Below are 14,263 nucleotides of genomic sequence, written 5' to 3' on the forward strand. Positions count from 1 at the left end.
GATTGGGGGTGGGGGACCAGCTGGAGCCAGCAGGGGAGAACTGGGGTGTAGAGCCAGCAATTGGGAGAGGTTGAAGGTCAGAGCCAGGAATGCGGGAGGGAGGTGCAGGGTTAAAAAGGGGTGTAAAGTTAACTCTGTGAAACGGGTTAGAGTAAATAAGGGGTAGGAGCCTCGCTGTTTGGGTCAAAGTTCGTCTCCATGGCAGAACCCGGCGCCTGCCTCCCGACTGCCCTCTCAGGCCTGAATCCGGCTTTGTCTGGGAGGAGACCCAGCCCAGAGGCAGCTGGAGGTGGCCGGCTGGGGCTGGGGAGCCCAGGGAGTGGCTCTAGGAGGAGTGGGGTACTCAGCTGCTAGGAAGAAAAGGCTTTTGTGCCTGGATACCTCGTGAGGTCAGTGCGACCCCCTCGTGCTGCAAGCCTCCAGGACCAGTACTTCTCCCGGCGTTCCCATGGGATGGGGCTCTGGCCAGGGGTGGCCACATGCTACTTGGGGTCTGGGGCTAGGAAGTGCCCAGCAGCCGACCTCCCGCCTCATTTGAGCTGATTGAGTGAGGGCCACACCCAAAGGCCACACCAAGGGCCGTGCCAGCAAAGCTCAGCCAAAGCTATCAGTTATACCTTCCCAAGAAGGATCCAGAAAGCTAAACAAAAACCAGAGTAGTAGGGCTGAACCCGTTGCTTTCGAGTTGATTCTGACTCATAGCAACCCCATAGGACAGAGTAGAACTGCCCCATAGGGTTTCCGAGGCTGTCATCTTGGCGTAGTAGTTAAGTACTACGGCTGCTAACCAAAAGGTCGGCAGTTCAAATCTACCAGGTGCTCCCTGGAAACTCTATGGGGCAGTTCTACTCTGTCCTTTAAGGTTGCTATGAGTCGGAATCGACTCGCCAGCAATGGTTTTTTTTTTTTTTTTTTAATGTTTACAGAAGCAGACTGCCACGTTTCTCGCACAGAGCCAGCTGGTGGGTTTGAACCGCCGACCTTTCAGTTAGCAGCCAAGCACTTTAACCACTGTGCCACTAGGGCTTCTTTGGGGAGCCGTTTTTAGGGTTTTCAATCCTAAAAAGTCTGTGGCAGTATTATTCCTCACAACTACTCTTTGGGGGTTGGCTATCTGTCAGAGATACTTCTTGGAGGGATTTAGGGATTTCAAGGACCTTCAGAATCAGGCAGCAGAAGGCATTGTTTCCATGGGGGTCACAGGGCTTCCTCAGCATCAGTTGCCCAGCTGCCTGGAGGTTGGCTGGTCATGAAGCAAAGAGGCTAGTGGAATTGGTATATCCTATAGCTGGTCTTATAGGAGCCTGGGGGCAGAGGTGATGGAGCTGAGGCAGGCTAGCCTGCCTACAGGACAGAGTATTTATCAGGGCAGGGTGGGCAGCCAGAGCTGGAGACAGGAAGGATGGTTTCGTCCATGATACCATCAATTTAATTATTAAATCAGAGGCTGTGACTGGAGGCTGTGGGCTGATGTGGTAGCCAGAGGCCGCCCCACACCCAGCACAGGGGGTCACGGGCCTTGAGAAGGCCCAGCCAGCTCCCCTGGTCTCTGGGGTCCCTCTGGTCCCTCTGGTCTGTTGACAACTACTGTGTCTACCCAGAGGGTTTAGGCTGGGCACAGACCCGGCCTGGAGTCATAGCGTCCCCATAATGCCACACAGCCAGCTCCCCGACTCTGAAAGTGCTTATGATGCAGACGTGAGCTGAGACCCTGCTCCCATGAGTGAGTTGATGGGAGAAGCTTCAGGGTGCTCTCATATCCCTTGTCATTGATGAAAGCCCTGCATTCCTCCACACCCTGCCGCAGCCTTCCGCCTTCTCAGCTCCCTACTCGGTGCCTTCATTGCAGCAGCCTTCCATGTCCCTACCCTCCAGGTTGGCCTTGTCAGCCTCTGGGCCTCCGGCATGCATGGAAGCGGAAAGTTGGAATTGGATGCCTTAGCCCCCACCAGTCTGTGAGCCCAGTGGGGCCTGGGCCATGTCTGTCTTGGTCTCCTCCCTGTCCCCAGAGACTCTAGCTGGGTGCCTAGCTCAGTATAGGTGCCTGCTGAGTCGTTGTTGCCTGAACGAATGAACCAAACCAAACCTATTGTCATCAAGTCGATTCTAACCCATGGCAACCCCACGTGTTTCAGAGTAGAACTGCACTCCACAGTGTTTTCAATGGCTGTGATGTTATGGAAGTAGATTGTCAGGCTTTTCTTCCATGGAACTGCTGGGTGGATTCAAACCGCTAACCTTTTGGTTAGTAGTTGAGCATAAAGCATTGGTACAACCCAGAGACCTGTGCCTGAAAGAACCAGTGAACATTTATTGAGATGCACCCCTGAGCACACCATCTGGTGAAGGGGGGGTTACAGTCTACTCCTTGTTGGGGACAGGATGGGCTGTTTGGTCCCATGGCTGAAGCCGCTGAACCTAAGTGAGATACCAGCACCCCAGCTGGGGGGGACTTGTCCCAAGTTATTAGCATGAGCGGGCGTGTGTTTGCCCCAAAACACAACCATGCTTTTGCCCCCAGTCTTGGAACTGCCATGAGTCACTTCACAGGTGTCCTTTATGGCAGCTTGCTGCACCCAGTGCACTAGCCCCGTTCCTGACCCCTAAGTCACAGCAGCACACACTGCATTAATAGCACTGTGGTGGCTGCTCTCTCGCTTGGGTTGTAGCTGTCACATGTGAGAGGACGTTGCTCTTGGCCTGTCTCACAGGGAAACGTGGGGATCAGGGAGAGAATCTGGGTGATCTGGCCAGAGGCTCCTGCCCACTTTTTCTGCCACTGCACGGGCCAGGCCTCCTCTGGACCCCAGCTGAGCCCAGGCTGAGGCTTGAGACTCCCTTTTGGGTCCAGACAGAGCTCTGTACATGGTGTTGGTGTCTGGAAGAACACTCTTTGGCCCAGGGGCTGCCTTTTGGGGGTGGAGAGAAGATGCCTGGGAGAAGCCAACTGTTGAGACTTTGTCCGGAGACAGCGTGGTCTGGGCTTGACTTAGAACTGATTGAGCACCAAGTCAGCCTGTGATTGCGCCCTCATCCGTGGGGTCATCTATTTAACGCCCGCCCCTTCCCCCGGATTACCATAAGCTCCCTGAGAGCTAGAAGCCAGCACAGGACCCGGCACAGGACCTGGGAAATGTTTGTTGAATGAATGAACAGATGAATGAATGAATGAAGTGGCTGTGTGTGCTCACAAGCCAGTGAGTGGTGGGCTTCCTGAATGTTAGATCCCTGGCCGGCCGGCCAAGGCCCTGACTGCAGAAGGGGTGGTAGGTGGGGCGGGTGAGCACCCACTCCTTCCATTTCCCCTCGATGTGCTTCCCCAGGCCTCTTCCTCTGCCCCTTCCTGAACGGAAAGTGTGAGGCCTGGCCTCCAGAAGGGATGCTGGGGGCGGGGAGCGGACGTTACTCACTTCCCTGGCAGACAGGGGGCCAGACAGGAAGCCGGCACTGGGGAAGAGCTGAGGGTCCTGCTCGAACCCCTGTCCTGTCCTTGGGGGGTGCTGGATTGGAGCTGAATGAGTCCTAAGGAACTTGGAGGCCCTTATTCCTGCCTCTCGGATGAGGAGGCTCCTCCTGCCTGGACCTCCGGCCTAGACTCTGGCCCCACTGGCCCTTGGAGATCCCTTCCTCCAGGGACATGATGCTGGCACTTCCTGCCTGCAGCCAGAAGATTTGGTGGCTGCTGCCTGGTGCCCACCTCCAGTGCCTATTACCCCGTGCCAGGTGGGACAAAGGCACTGAGGGCCCTGACTTAGGCCTTCAGCACCCCAGAGTGCCTCATTCAGTTCAGTCTTGCAAACACTGAGTGCCTCTGGCATGCAAGGTTCCCTGCTCAGCCTGGGGGGAACAGAGTAAGATAAGGCTGTCCCTGCCTTGAGGGGCCTGCGGTTTGGTTGGAGAGGGACAGGCACATGGAAAATGGATCCCTGCCAGGCTGCAAGCTGCCCTGAGAGGGCAGGAGCTGTGTCTGTGTAGAAATGTATCTTATTTCCCCCTAATGTCACAAGTATTGTGTTCATTGCAGAAAATCTAGAAGAAAAATACAGAATCAAAAAATTGAGGAAAACTTAAAATACCAGTATTTGGGGGTGTATTTTACTCAGACTTTTCTATGCATGTAATCAAAGCTTTGTTTTCTTGGAAAGCATAACGGCAGGCATCATGTAGTATTACAGCCACCTTTTTGCCCACAGAGAAGACCATCCACCCCCTGCCCTGGCACTGGTGATCAGAGGCCCCCATTCCTGAGCCCTCTGAAAGGCCAGCCCCAAGCTAGCAACCATTGGCTATGACCCAGTGGGCTCGGACCTATGACTGTCCCCATCCCTGGGGAGGAGGAGACGTCTCTGAGGGGACATCGCTTGCCTAGACCACACAGGGAGTGGCTCCTCTAACCCAGAGCCAGCATCGAGTCCCCTCCTGTGGAGGACATTTTGGTCCCCGCTTTTTGTGATTACAAACCCTGGCCGCAGAGAGCATCCTCATGGCTGAGGCTTTGGCGGGCCAGGTCCCTCCTATGGGGTAGGTGCTCAGCAAAAGGCTAATGAGTGACTAGGGGCAGAGAAGGACAGGGAAAGCACCTCGGACAGGAGACAGTGGGCGGGGGTGTTGAGAACAGGTAGGAGGTAGACAGGTGGAAGGGGCTGAAGCATGGCTGCGAGGCCCAGGGCAGCATGTCAGGGGGAGCCTGGGCAGGGGAAAGGTGCTGAGTGCCAGGGCTGGGGGTTTTCTGGGTCCCGTGTTTCCAGAAGCTCCCTATGATCTCAAGCTTCGACCAGGAGAGGGGTCGGGGGGCCAGAGTCAAGCCGCCTGGCGAGGGTCTGGCATGGTGTGGCAGCAGGGTATGGGGAGAGGCCAGGACCACCTTTGTGGGCCTGGAGTCTCGACTGAACATGGCTCCCTGCAGGGGACTTGGCCCTGTCTATGGTGGCCTGCCCTTCCCTGCAGTGTGGTCTTACACAAGTTGCTCGCTGTCTCTGAGACCAGGCTTCTGTCTGTAGCATGGCGTGGATGACCTGGAGCATTAGTCTTGGTGTGCCCTCAGGAGCTCTTTGTAAGCACAGGAGACTTCCTGCCTCCTGGCTCTTGCCATCTTCGGGTGGGGCCCTCCACCTCCCAGAAGTGCAAACGGGGAAGCAGCGAAGCCAACTGGGGAGCAGGCCTGTGACTAACAGCACCTCTACCCTGTGTGCCCTCCTCCCAGTCTCCTCAGGGTGGGTCTGCTGCTACCGGAGAGCCGCCCAGCCCAGGCACAGGTCCTGCCTCAGCTCCCTCCTCTGCTGTGTGGCCGCGGGTCGGTCCCCGCCCCAGGCCTGGATGGTGGGATAAGAATAGTGCACCCGCCTCCCCGGACTACTGGAGGGTCAGGGGATCCATGGACGTGCTCCGCACACAGTGGTGGGGGGCTCAGTTAACGGAGTTGTCGGGGTTGTTGTGTGACCACGCTGGTGCAGGGGCTATGCTGAGGCTGGGCACCAGGGGTCATGGCCAGGCAGCGCACACAGGCAGAGTGAGGGGTTGGGTTGGCAAGGGCCACCCTTGAAGCCCTGAAGGGTCTTCCTCCATCACCTCTCCCAGGTTCTGTGCTGGACATGGAGGAGTGTTCTAGGCAAGGGGTGGAAGCAACTCGAGCAAGAGACAGGCCGTCTGGCTAGCGGAGAAGGGGCGAGTAGGAGTTAGGGCCCAGCCGTGCAGGCTCAGAGCAGCCACCTTCCTCCCCGACCTGTGCCTTGGCTACTTCTCGTGTTCTCCTGTGTGTGCTGCCCCACCCTGGGCCCATCCTGGGGCTCCAGCAGCTCTCCCCACTCCAGGGGCATTGCCCCCACAGTCCTAGTTGGACATCAGTCCCGGTTACTGTCACGTAGGTGGGAATTATGGCCCCTTTACCCTGACCTCCCTGGGATGGCCAATGAAGTAAAACAGACATAATGTAAAAGTTGCATTTTAACCATTTTTAAGTGCGTAATTCATCACAGGAGGAAGATGTGGCAGTCTGCTCCCGTAAAGATTTACAGCCTCGGAAACCCTATGAGGCAGTTCCACTCCGTCCTGTAGGGTCACTGTGAGTCGGAATTGACTAGATGGCAGTGGGTTATGTTTGTAATTCGTCAGCATTGGTTACATTCCCAGTGTTGTGAATGTCACCGCTTTGTAGTCCCAAAAGTTGTTCATCACCCCAGACAGAAACCCTGTACCCCCGAGCAGTCACGCCGCACCCCCTGCCCCAGCCCCTGGTAACCGCTAATCTACTTTCTGACTCTGAATTTGCCTCTCCTGGATATTTCGTGTAAGTGGGGTCATAACAGTATTTGTCCCCTCGTGTCTGGCTTCTTTCACTTAAAATAATGTGTTCAAGGTTCATCCATGTTGTCACACATATCAGAACTTCATTGCTTTTTCTGGCTGAATAATATTCCATGGTATGAATGTACCACATTTTGTTTATCCACTCACCTCTTGATGGACATTTGGGTTGTTTCCACCTTTTGGCTATTGTAAATAGTGCTGCAGTGGACACTGGTATACAAGTCTCTGTTTAAGCCCCTACTTTCAAATCGCTTGGGTGTATACCTAAGCATGGAATTGCTGGGTCATATGCTAACTCTGTTTAACTTTTTGAGGCACTGCCAAGCTGTTTTCCACAGCGGCTGTACCATTTTACATTCCTACCAGCAATGTATGAGGGTTCCAGTTTCTCCATATCTTTATCAACACTTGTTATTATCTGTTTTTTAATTTTAGCTGTTCCAGTGGGCGTAAAGTGGTATTTCATTGTGGTTTTGATTTGCAATTCCCTAATGGCTAATGCTGTTGAACAGATTTTCACATGCTTACTGGCCATTTTAAACCAAGCCTTCTCTCCCCTGCTGATCTTGGTCCTGTCCACCCCACTGACCTGACTTCTCTGAAGTGAGGCTGGAACCTGGGTCTGGGCCACCTCCTCTGGCTACAGGTCTAGTACCCCCTCCTTCTAGAGCAAAAGCTGTTGGCCTCTAGTCAAGGCTCCAGATGACCACTCCGGATGGAGAGTAGGCTCCTGCCCACCTCCTCTCGCTGCCCCCAGAGCAAGAGAGCTGGGCCCTGAGCCCTTGCTGGGATTGGCCGGGGCCCCCTGGCAGTCCCAGGTCACAGGAAAGTGTCCATCGTCAGCTGGGCTGCAGGCAGCACAGACAATGCTGGGCTGTGCTGTCCCCGGCCCACCACAGGGCGAGAGGCTGGGAGACAGCACCGAGTGATCCCTTTATCCTGGGAGCAGGCAGGGCTTGCACAGCCCCCGCCTTGTGCAGGCTGCCAGGTCTTCAGCTCCCATGGGCCCCCAGATGCCTGGTGAGGACACAAGGGCAGGACAAGCTTTGGGGGCTTAAGGAGGAGAGGTTCACCTGCTGACAAAGGGAGAGGAGGAGGCCCACTCACATACACCCCTGGAAGATTAGCTGGGGTGCTATTGACGCCCCCTTCCCTGGGCTCTCCCTGCCTCCCTCCTCAGCCTGGGATACATGTAGACCCCAACTCCTGCAGACCCCGGTGAGGAGGTGGGGGTGCGTGTAGGAGAGGGCATTGCCACCCCGAGCCTGTCCAAGGGAGACTTTCCCAGGAACCAGGAAGTAACTGGGGCCACGTTGGCGTCATCACCCTGACCTAATGACTGGGATGCACCGAACCCAGACCGACTTCCGGGAGGCCTGGCGGAGGGCCTGCCAGGGGCCCCTGCAATGCCACACGCACGCACACAGGCTCTGGGGCCTGGGCCCTGCCCTGTGAATTATGCACACAAGGTGGCCAAAGTAGCTCTGTTTGCTCTCAGAACACACGACGGGGGTGGGGCTGGTGGGCATCTCCTCCAGTGCTTTGCACACTGAATTAGCATTTCCCACTGCTTATATTTGGCCTCGGGCGGGGGGTGGGGTGGTACAGCCAAGGAGAAGGTCAGGCCTGGGAAGACACAGATCCAAGCCATCCATATTGGGGGTGGTGCCTCCCCTGGGAACAACTGGCCACACTGTGTGTTGGGGGAGGGGCTCCAGGAAGTGGATGGGGTGGGGGGGGCTGCCCTGTGGTACAGATGGGCAAACCGAGGCCTAGAGAGGAGCTGGCCATGGAGACTAAATTTCCCAAGAAGCTTGAGAGCACCAGGGGTTGGGTGGTGCTTTGAACTGGGCCCACATGGGTGCTGCCGCTCATTGCTGTGTGTCTGGGGCAGGAAAGGGCCCTCTGGGAGCCTCTAGGTCCTCACTGACGCCTGCTGCTAGGGGTAGCTGTGAAAGGCAGGCATGAGGCATGTGCCTGGAGCCTGGCACATGCTTGGTGTCCACCAAAGGTCCACCAGACGTGGTGCCTGTCCCCAGTGCCCACAGCCAGTCCTGCTGTCAGCTCATGCCACCATTAGGCGGTCCCTGCAGAGCAGCCGCCGCCCTCGAGGCCGCCTACCCAACCCCAGAACTCTCATCTGCTGCTTGGACACCTGTCTCAGGGCCAGGACCCCAGGGTCCCACACTGAGAGAGAGGATTTCAATTTTGGGGGGAAAATAAAGACAATCTAGGCCTGCGCTGTCTAATAAAGTAGCCACTAGCAGCCACGTGTGGCTATTGAACCCTTGAAAAGGGCTGGTGCCAACTGAGGTGTGCCGTGCGTGCCAGCTCTACACTGGATTTCAAAGACATGGCGTGAAAAAAAGAATGAAATACCGTAATAATTCTTTATCCAGGATGGATTTCATGTTGAAATGAGCAATATTTTGGACGTACTCAGTTAAATAAAACATGTTATTAAAATGAATTTCAGCTGTTTCCTTTCCCTTTGTCTAATGTGGCTACTAGGAAATTGAAAATTGCACATGTGGCTGGCATGCATTCTGTTCCTATTGGACAGCGCTGCCCTAGACTCCGAGGGCCCTAGGTGTTGGCACCTGCTTAAGAAATGAGTCACCAAAGGTTAGGGCAAGAATGCCCACTGCCAGGGCACCCGGCCATCGGGGCAGAGAAGGCAGGCTCTGTGGAACAGACATGCCAGCGTCACTGGGCTGGTGAAAGAAGGTGGTAGCGGAGCCTGGACGGCAGAGCAGTGACGCAAGGAGGCCCAGCCAGGCTCTGTGAACCCCGGGGGAAGGGGAGAGCAGCTGGGCAGGGGGCCTGGAAGAGAGCACCTGGTAGGGCCAAGCGTGGCCTAGCATCCAGGGTAGGACCTGAACCCCAGTGGTGCTGCCTCAGTGTCCCCCTCTGCCCCCCGGCCCCTCCCGCATCCCTGGTGGAAGCGCTGGGCAGCCCACGAGGAGCCTGGCGCTCCCCGGAACTATGCGTCATGTAAACAGGCTCACCACTGGCCTTTGTCAGCACTGCCGGCAGGAGAGCCAGCCCTGGGGAGGTGCATACCCCCAAGTCAAGACAGAGTCATCCCCCAGCCTACAGCCCAGGAGACAGTGGAGCAGCTCCACAAATTCCACAGGCTGCCCTGGGGTCTGTGTCCCCCGGGGGCCCACAGTAGGGTGGCTGCGCGGAGCTCTACTCTCCCCTCCTCCTTCCGCCCTGCTCTTTTCTGTGTGAATTATTAATGCCCCCTCCTCTTCCCTGCTTGGCTGCTGCTGTGACAGAGCCAGGCGAGGAGGCAGCCAGCCTCCAGCAGCTGCACCTCTGGCGAGGGAGGCCCCCGGCCAGCGTTACCTTCCTGCCTCCCCTGCCTGCCCGGAGCTGCATGGCCGCTGCCATGAGACGGTGCCTCTGGCCATGGCCCCACAGTCCGGTGTGGAGATTGGTGGCTTGCACAGAGCCAGGCTTGTGCGGGCTGCGGGGCGCGCTGGCGCCCACATAAGGGCATTGTTTGGCGAGGTAAAAGGGGTTTTTGTCTCCTTCTGGAGACGGGACAGAGGGAGGAACAATTTCCCCCATTCATCACTAATTCCCCCATTTGAATAGCAGCACATTGCCCCACGTTAAAATAGCCGCACGGCAGTCTTTCCCTGCCTGTGGGCATTCCGGCACAGGTGGTGGGCACCAGTCCTACCCATCTTGGGAGTTGTCCTCTGCAGAGCTGGGCGGCTTGGAAAGGTTCAGGAGGGGTGCTTTCTGGCTGCTTCCCTGGGCCCCTCGGTGCCCTGGCTTCTCTCGTTCACATGGTGGGAGGTGGGGGCTCTCCAGGCCCATGATGGGCCCTCTTGCCCTGCTGGTGCTGTCTAAGCCTGGCAGGCAGGCTGCCTGCATAGCAGCACAGATGAGGACCAGGTCGGGGCTCGAGGGCCACTACGCCTGGGCACCCTGAGAGTCCACGGCCAGCTCCAGGTGTGGGGTTGGTTTGGCAGGAGCCCGCACACGGCTGTACCTGGAAGGGAGCACCATCTCCTACCCCACCCATCAGGCCGGGCCCTGGGTGCCCATGGGGCCAGCTGGGTTTTTTCAGAGTCATAAAGTATTGGTGCCCAAAAGGGCGTCAGAGGCAACTCCCTGGACTGCAGATAAGAGCACCCAAGGAGGTGGCCATGCCCAAGGTCGTGCAGACAGCCAGGCCCTGGCTTGCCCGCCCCACCATGCTCCATTAGGGTATGGGTTGGAGTGTGTGTTTGTGTCTCATTCAAATCACATTTTTTGGAGGGTGGTGAAGGAGAAAAGCATTCGGAACAGATCAGCACCCAGCTTGCCCCTGTCTGGCGTTTCCCTTTTCGTTCCTTCTTTCCCAAACAATGATAGGCATGCTCTCTGGCCCAAGCCCTGTGCCAGCCCCTCCCGTGGGCACCAGGACTGAGAGTGGGGGTGGGGGGGTGGTGCCCACGCTGAGCAGAGAGCCCTGCTTCCAGCTCGCGGATTACTCAGAGATTGAGCCAGACCCATGTGATGCAGACCTGCCTCCCACCAGCCCCAGCAATGAGGAAGTGATTGGATCCCATAACCAACTGTCTAGGGCCTTCTTTGCTCTCAGGCATGAACTAATCTAGGGGCTCCAACAAGACCACCAGCGCTTTTGTCCAGGCCAGCTTCACAGCCCTGCTTTCCTGGGCGTGGGCATCCCTCCTAAGGGAGATCAGCAGCCCCAGGCCAGAGAGGGCTTCTGTCCCCAATCACTGCAGCAAAGACCTGGATAGCTCTCATTGGTCCAGCTCGGATCAGATGCCCACCAACCAGTCCTGTGAGGGACTGTGCTGACTGGCCAGCCTGGGGCACATGTGCACCTCCCCGACCCTGAAAGAATCAGGGTGCTCTCACCAGAGGAAGGAGTGTGGTCTGGGAAGGCAGGAATGACAAACCTGCCCAGCAGAGCCCTGCCAACCGTGGGTCTCCAGGGCTGGGGCAGCTCACGTGGGGGCTGGGCACAGACCAAAGCACATTAAACCTAATGGTACTGTGAGATCATAAATGCTCTGGAAAAATAGATAAAGGGGTCAGAGTGTCAGAGCAGGTCAGGGGGCTGGTCAGGGCAGGTCTTTTTGAGAAGGTGACATTTCGGCAAAGCCCAGGAAGTGAGGGGGTGAGCCAAGGAGATCGCTGGGAAAGGAGGAGTGGCAAAGGCCCCGTGCACACAGGTGTGGGTGGGGTGTGTGTGCTAGGAGGGCCTGGTGGGCCCTAGAGAGGGAGCTTGGCTTCCACATGGGGGTTTGACCTCAGTCCGTGGGACTGCAGCCATGATTGCAACCACAGATGTGATCTACCTGCCCCTGAACAGCCCTTCTGCCCCAGCTGGGGTTGGGCAGCTTTGGGCTTTGCGCCAGGGCCCTCCCAGCTCTGCCCTTTAAGGCTCTTTCCCCCACCTCCTGCCTCACGTGCCAACCCTAGTCCCACCTTCCCTGGGAGCTCTGCAGAGGTGTGGTGCAGAGCTGGGAGACTGTGGGAGGGGCCTTTCCTGAGGGTGGTGTGAGCAAGCCCCCAGCACGAGAGGAGCCCAAGCTTCTCCAGAATCCCCAAGGGCAGGGGCCATGCCTGGCTTGTCACCACTGTGTTGGTGCCCAGCACAGGGGCCTGACACTCGGTAGGTGTTCAGGAAAGGAAGAGACAGGCCCTGTGTCTTCTCCCTCCATCCCTCAGTGGGCCCACCTCAGATTTGGCACCGTGCTGGGCTTGCAGTGTCCCCAGAAGCCCATATTCCAGTCCAGGGAGGGCAGACATGTAGGAAGCTGAAAACGTATGAAACGGAGAAAGCATGGGGTGTAGGGAACTGCCCTTTTTTTTTTTTTTTTTTGAGCACCTACTTTCTATGTCAGATACTATCACCCATTTGAAAAGGAAACTGAGGCTCAAGGAGGCCTGTTCCAAAGCCCCTCTGAATCTTGTCCCTTCCCAGTGCAGATATCTCCATGAGTGTGTCAAGCTGGGGAAGCCTAGGTGGGGAGGCGGTGGGCACACCAGGCTAGGCGCTGCCTGAGCATGGCCTCAGGAGGTGCAGGACCTTGGCGTTATGGGGGAACATGGCTTTTGTGACTCCCCATCCCTTGGAGGTGGGCCCTCATGTGTGGCTGGCCTTCCCTGCCCCGCTAGGTGTGGCATGGGGGTGGGAGAGGCCTGGCCAGTGGGTCAGTGAGGTGTCAGCAGGTGGATCTTGTGAAAGACTGGCCCATAGGCAGGCTTACTTTTTACAATGTGGATCAGTCACCAATATTTTAAAATCAGGTATTTACATAATGGTGCAGATTCTCCATTTTTTTCTGAAAAAGAAAAAAGGCCAGGGTTTCAGGGCCTAGTGCCTCATGGGGCCTATCGGCCTCCTGGGGCCCACCTGCCCAGCCCCATCCCTTACCAACCTGGGGTGGCAGCCAAGGGTGGAGAGGGGGTGCCACCATTGGCCCAGCACCTGTTGTTCCCAGGCCAGGCAACCTGGGGTACACAGCCTTGGGGAAGAGCGTTGGCAGCTGGGAAGCCTGAGCCACCGTGCACGGCTTCTGACCCGTGTTGGGGCTTTGGGCCTGAACACCAGGTCTGGAGTGGCCTGTGCACTGTCACTAACACCTGCCCCTCGTGTTTGCTCTGCTCACCTCGGGGAGGCACAGGCAAGGGTCCCTCCCAGGGAAAGCCCGGTCAGGGAGGTGGTGGTTGGGGTGCCGCCTCTGGGTCCTGGGCAGGGTGTGGCACTGCAGGAGGCCTTGGGCCTACTGGTGAGTGTAGTGACAGTCGTCTGTAGTGAGTACCCACCATGTGCCAGGCAGGCTTGGTGCCCATCAACCCTCCTAGCCACCTTTCTTTCAGAGGAGGTACATGAGGCCCTCTGTGGTGAAGCAAGTGGCTTATGGGTGGTGATGCCAGGTGTGAAGTCCCACCTGCTTGGCCACCTTCCCCTCACCCCTGCCCCCGCCCCCCAGTGCAGGCTTTTGAGGCAGGCAGACCTGGGTATGTGCCTTGGCCACTGTGCCAGCATGGTGGACTAAAAATGGGCACCCCCAGAGCTCATAGGTGCTCCAGACCATCAGCCGGTGTGGGTGTCCCTCCTTGCCCTCCATCTCCTCAGCCCAGCCCTAGCAGAGACCCAGGAACCTCTGCTGTGGGGCTTCTCTGGCGACAGACCCTGCCCTGCTGAGGAGTGGGCAGCTCTCTGGACCGGCCACGGTCAAGGTGAAGGAGGCATGAAGTGTCTAAGGAGAGATGGGTCCTAGGCTGTGATTCCGTCCTCAGGAGAGCAGAGGAAGGAGGCCCACCCTGAGGAGGCAGCATCAGCTAGGCCTTGAAGGCTGACTGAAACAGACAGAACTAGAAGCAACAGGGCAGGCAGATGGCAAGCTTGAGCAAGGGGTAGGGGTGTGGTTTGAAAAGTTGTGGGGCCAGCGGCACCAGCATTTCTATAATTCACTTTGTGAGTCCCCAGTGTGGTTCAGTAGTGGGCATGTGGCCTCCCCAGTAGGGCCGGAGCCTCCATTGTAGTAGCTACTTTGTTTCCCAGCCTGGGACAGGACCGGCACACAGCACACAGTAGGTGCTCAGTAAATGCTGCTGGGTAGTTTGTTCATTCAACAAACGTCTAGACGGTGTGCTGCAGATACTGCTAGAAGACAGCCAGACCCGTCTGTGAGCGAGGAGGAGGGGGTGTCAGGGAGGTCTGGGTGGTAGCAGGGCCACCTGGCCTCGGGACGGACTCGGGGTTTGGGGCTGAGGGGGAGCGGGGACGGGGTGAGCAGAGCCTGGAGCTGTCCTGAAGGAGGATGCGGTGGAGGCAGGCTGCCCACAGGAGGAGGAGAGAGGGAGGAGAAGGGCAGCCTAGCCCAGGGGACCTGCGGCAGCTGAGGGGGAGGGGTGCCCTGCGCCGCAGCCTTTCCCATCCCCCTCTGCCCAGGGCCTTGGCAGCTTGATGGGCAGC

At 57.4% G+C, this 14,263-nt stretch overlaps 1 protein-coding gene across 3 annotated transcripts in view; it reads left to right on the top strand.

The window, feature by feature from the left end:
• Window positions 1-14,263, top strand: part of NOL4L (nucleolar protein 4 like) — a 129,338-nt gene that overhangs the window by 100,004 nt on the left and 15,071 nt on the right. The gene's annotated exons all lie outside the window — the stretch shown is intronic.

Source organism: Elephas maximus, chromosome 25 (assembly GCF_024166365.1).
Source record: "Elephas maximus indicus isolate mEleMax1 chromosome 25, mEleMax1 primary haplotype, whole genome shotgun sequence".
NCBI classification, from domain to species: Eukaryota; Metazoa; Chordata; class Mammalia; order Proboscidea; family Elephantidae; genus Elephas; species Elephas maximus.